The sequence below is a fragment of the Alligator sinensis genome, unplaced genomic scaffold (assembly GCF_000455745.1).
Source record: "Alligator sinensis unplaced genomic scaffold, ASM45574v1 scaffold413_1, whole genome shotgun sequence".
Lineage (NCBI taxonomy): Eukaryota > Metazoa > Chordata > Crocodylia > Alligatoridae > Alligator > Alligator sinensis.
In genome coordinates, this window is record NW_005842308.1 from 1,641,887 (window position 1) to 1,647,228 (window position 5,342).

Below are 5,342 nucleotides of genomic sequence, written 5' to 3' on the forward strand. Positions count from 1 at the left end.
GAGTTTGGATATGCATCTAGCTGGGGTCATCTAGCCCCAGCCCTCTTTCCTGCCTATGCAGGGGGTCGGACTCGATGATCTATTGAGGTCCTTTCCGAGCCTAACATCTATGAATCTATAAGTCTATGAATCTATGAAACCAGAGCCTGACCAACCAGTCATGCTCCAGCTGCCAGCCAGATTCCGTGCATCTGCATCGCTACCATTGGAGCCCCAGGAAGACCCCAGGTAAGGCTGCTGGGGCCAGCCCAGGGGCTGGGCTCAGCCTCCCCTACCCCACCCAGGACACCTTGCCACATGCCAGAGCATGCATGCACAGGCATTCCCCAGGGACAAGTAGCAGCGGCAGAACTACATGACACTGCTTTGTCTCTTGGGAAATGTGCATGCTTATTTGGACATGCCCAGTAATGGTAAGCCCCATGCAGTTCTTCCCTATGCCCATGATTTATGAGCAGTTTAGGGCTGGCAGAAACCCTAACTCACCTAACTTTCCTGTGTCAAATTCCTTCAAAAAGAACCCTACCATCTTTTTTCTTCATGGTGCATTTTGTGCATTTCCAAGAATGCACAGAACATCAGGGCAGAGGCCCCAATCCTGTCCGTACTAAAAACCAATGGGAGATGCAACTGACTTCAGTGATATTACAACAGAGTTAAATTTGTCCTAGTGCAACAGAATTTTGAGAAAAGACAAGTAAACTGACCAACTGACAAGTAAACTGACCAAGGAGTAAAGCAAAATAATGAAGTGAAGTCAGCACTAGCCTCGTCTATAATGGGTTTAGCCTTCTCTTCTGTAAGTTTGGAAAGTTTTTTGTATAAGGGTAAAATGTGAATTTAAGATGCAGTTACTAGTCCTGAATAACTCTGTGCGCTCAAGATGTCTGCTTTTTTCTCAGAGACCTGAGGAATTGTCTCTCTCCCCCAACTATATAGTTGGTCCAATAAAAGATATCACCCACAAAAAGCTTTGCCCCACCATGTGTGGACACACTAATTCTGGAATAAGTGTTTTGTTTCTGGTTAACTTAACCACTTTCCTGAATAGCGCACTGTATAAAAAAGCTCAATCCCTAAAAGAAAGGCTCTTTGCAGGCCAGATGGAGTGCTTGATTACACTTGGACAATCCCATCTTCAGATAATCTTCTCAGGGACAGCTGTGCAGCCTCAATAAAAGGGCAAGGGACTGGAGGGGTCCACGGTCATCAGACCCAGGCTCCTGCTATCACAAGCCCCATATAATTTCTTTCATAAACTGATGAAGATGCATTTTATAATTGGTAAGGTTTTTGCCGCCTTTCCCTAATCTGACTCTAAGGTTCTCCCAGAAACACAGTCATCTGTTTGCATAGACTGAACTGACTGAAGCTTAGTAAACAAGTGACTTAAAACCTACCTTTGCTCCATGTTGGTTTAGCTTTACAGTCCTATGAAGTGTAGAATTAGAAAGTCACCAGATATGATGACTACAAGCAGATCTGTTGCATAACATGGTACCATTCTTTTCAGAGTAAAATCGTCATAGAAAACTAGGGTTGAAAGGGGCCTCAGGAGGTCATCTAGTCAAACCCCCTGCTCAAAGCAGGACCATCCCCACATTGATCATCCCAGCCAAGGCTTTGTCTAGCTGGGTCTTAAAAACCTCCAAGGATAAAGAGTATACAACCTCTCTGGGTAATCTGTTCCAGTGTTTTACTACCTTCCTAGTTAGAATAAAATTCCTAATATCTAAGCTAAACTTCCCTTGCTGCAACTTGAGACCATAGCTCCTTGTTCTGTTACCTGCTACCACTAAAAACCATCTAGCTTCAGCATCCTTCAACAGCTATTTTCCTGTCATCTGTTACTCTTGTATTTATCTTTTAAGTGTACTTCCCCACAGACCAGGATTCTAAGTTATTGCCTGTTCACATCTTTCCTTAAATGGCACCAGCCTGAAAGGCTATTTCTTGGGACAATTGGAACAAACTGTTTTCAATACAAACAACATAAATTAATACGATACCTGGACAACAAATATATGTAAAACTTTTATTAAGTGCTGAGCAGGTCTACGAACAAAGTTGTGGTCCCACAATTTAGACCAAAGTGAGCTATAGATGAGAGTGCAACAACATATCTCTCAACATATTTCAGGGATACAAGTTATAGCTGTATTGGTCTACAGGCAAAAGGAATTATTTCCACCTAGGAGAAATGTTACTATCTATGCTTGAAGAAAGGTGTGCGCGCCCAAAAGCTTACAAATAAAGAATTTATTTGCAAATATCTAGTTGGTCTAATAAAAAGATATCACTTCTACCCAGAGTTCTGATTCCTACAATCTCAACATAACACATAGTAAGCAGGGTACTTTGTCAGATAACCTTGGCTACCCAGTGCTATAAATCCCTTATAATTCAATTGCCTATAACCTCTCTCTCTCTGCGTATCTTGATGGAACCATTCTATTTCATCCAGTGACCTCAGTGAAAATGCAATTTAATATACCAAATTCACAACCCCTGGGGCCTTACAAGATGAAAAGCAAGGAGCAGAGATAAGTCTAGTAGATTCATTTTCTTCCGAGTCCATCAGTCATTGATCTTATAAAGTTTCTTCAAAGATGGCACCTTGGTTTCTTTCTTGCCTACTGTGACTATAAAAGTTGAAAGGTATTTTAGATGTCACAAAGGTTTATAAGTGCTCATGAAGAGCGCCAGATCACTGAAAACGCATACATTTTAGGTCTGGTTATACTAATTAGTTAAAACTAATATTTTTGTTAAGCACCATAGATAGAGATTAGGAGGGTGTATGTAATTTCCTTTACCCAAGTATCTGAGCAACAGTACCACACAATCAGTTTTACAGATGAGAAGCTGAGGCACTGCAAAAACTCAGTGGAAGCTAGATGCCTAAATACCTTATCAGTGACCTGAGAAAGAATGCCTTGCATTTGAAAACTTGTCTAACTTTATCCCAACTACATAGTTTGTCCAATAAAAGATATCACCCAAAGAAATCCTTGCTTCTCATATGCCTATATTACCCATGGTTACACAGGAAGTCTAGAGGAGCACAGAATCAGACCAGGCTTCTCAAGTCCCAGCCTAGTTCCATAACCACGGAGCCATCTCATCCATCTCCCTGTGCACATTGAGTGCAGCTACAACAGCTGGAAACCTACCATAAATCAGCTCATGGCTATGTCAATTGGTGACAAGCAATTTTAATACTGACATTTGATCTGTAGAAGGGATGAAACTCCTGACAGCCCTGGTGGAAGAATTTAGATCTGATGTTACTGTACACCAGGTCTTATTTATCCACAGAAGAATACAGCAGAGATAGCAGCAATGCAAGCTTCCCCTCACCATGTAGTCTTGTGTGGCAGGGCACTGTTGGTGCCTGCTAATTTAAGGACCCTGTCAAGCAGCCAGCAGATGCTTGATTGCAGCAGCCATTTTAAAACCATGGCCACCTATGTAAACAGAGTAGTTTGCTATTTGCAGGGAGGCAGAAACATCACCTGGCTGGACTGCTTAATAAAACATGTGCAGGTAGGAGCAGGAGGCTCTTGGTCCTAGGAATGACCTAAAACTGCACCCTGCTGGGAGTGGGTGGTCTGGTGGGGCTCCCAGTGGCGCAGGAGCCCCTAGGAAATACCTCGCCAGTTACCATCCTGGTGCCAGGTGGGTCAGGGCACCTTAATAACCCCAGCTCCCACATCCCTGGTGGGTTCAATTGGTTCATGGGGAGCCTAGGCTCATGGGAGTCCTGAGGCAGGGCCCAAGTCAGCGGAGATACCTGGAGCAGCACCCAGGCTCTTTGCGAGTCCTGTGGCTGCAGGGACCCTGAGAGGGGGCCAGGCACAGCTGTGACCACCTGAGCCTCAAAGGGTGTAATACCACAGGGCAAAGGGCCAGGCAGGGCTACAGCCACCTGAGCTGAACAAGGCAGTGTGCAGAGCCCCACTGAAGGGGCAGTGTGGGGTTGTAAGACTCTAGGGCCAGCCAGGGCTGTGGCCACCTGAGCCCCAAGGGGAAGAGGACTCCAATGTGGAGCCCCCATGTGTTTGTTTGTTTGTGTATATATTTTATGAAAGACCTAGTGCAAACCACTGGCAGATGCCATCTGCAAGGCTTAGGCTTAGTGTAAAGGAGGATTGAAGCCACAGATAGCATCCCCTGGCATCAGGGCAAGAATATACAGCCTCCTGCCTAATTAGAACCAATTATGAAACAACAAGGCGTGGAAGATGAGTGAGGCGGGCAGTTAGCCCAGGACAGGTGGGCGGGCCAATGGTGTACTGGCCCCGAAAAGGCCCCGTTACATCTTGTTTACGTACCTTTATGATGATAGAATGGATTTTGAGCTACTTTGTCCATTTCAGCTTTCATTTGAGCTGGACAATTAGTACTAGATTTGATGTCCAGTGGGAACCAGACTGACAGCAACTATTTCATATTGGCCAATTAGCCATAATGACAGTTTTCAATATAGTCTGGAAAGATTTTTAAGTGGTATCCTACAGTGAAAAGCATCTTATTCTGTCACAGAGTCACTAAGGGCATTTTCACATGTGTTCTGGGATGCAGCACCGGGCACTTTAATTAGTGAGCCAAGCTAATTAAAAGCACCTGTGCATCATCTGTATCAGTATCCCTGCGCATCCCCATACTGAAAAAAATGTCAGAGGGATGCTCTGAACTAAAGCTCATAAAACGTGTTTTATTTCAAAGCACCCCCCCCCCCCCCCCCCCCTTTCTCTTGCGCCCCCCCCCCCCCCCCATTTTTTCAGTGCGGGGATGCTGATGCACATGCTGCAGAAGGCTGCTGGAGCACATCAATTTCTGTGCTCCAGCACACTATTTCTAGAGTATTGGAGCAGGCTCCCCACACATCTATAGGAGCCCTTAGTTACTTTCCTAGCACTGCTGGTGACTTTTAGAATGAGAGTTAGATATAGATCATAGGTTGCTTATTTGTATTTTGCTGTTTGTGGCTGGCTTAAATTCATTCAGTTGTCCAATATGGTAACAAAGCTATTCAGCTAGCTTGAATTTGTATCAGGATAGAAATGCTCTGAATAAAGTTTCTCTTGCTGAAAAGAATGCATGTTTTGGTATAATAATTTGCTAATTAAAAAAAAAAAAAAAAAAAGACAAGTATTGGCAAGCTGGTCAACTGCCCAGTCAAGTATTGCCAATGAATGGGTCAATTGACTACATATTTTTGATCAGTCAATGGTTACAGCAATTTTACAGAAAAAAGAAAAACAAAAACCACCCTACTTTTTGTAGTTTTATTGAAAGAAATATGACTAAATTTTTTTTTTTTTTTTTTTTTTTTTTTT

General features: G+C 43.6%; 1 protein-coding gene across 1 annotated transcript in view; it reads right to left on the minus strand.

Moving 5' to 3' along the window:
* SERTM1 (serine rich and transmembrane domain containing 1) overlaps window positions 1-5,342 on the minus strand; it is a 16,780-nt gene that overhangs the window by 10,505 nt on the left and 933 nt on the right. The gene's annotated exons all lie outside the window — the stretch shown is intronic.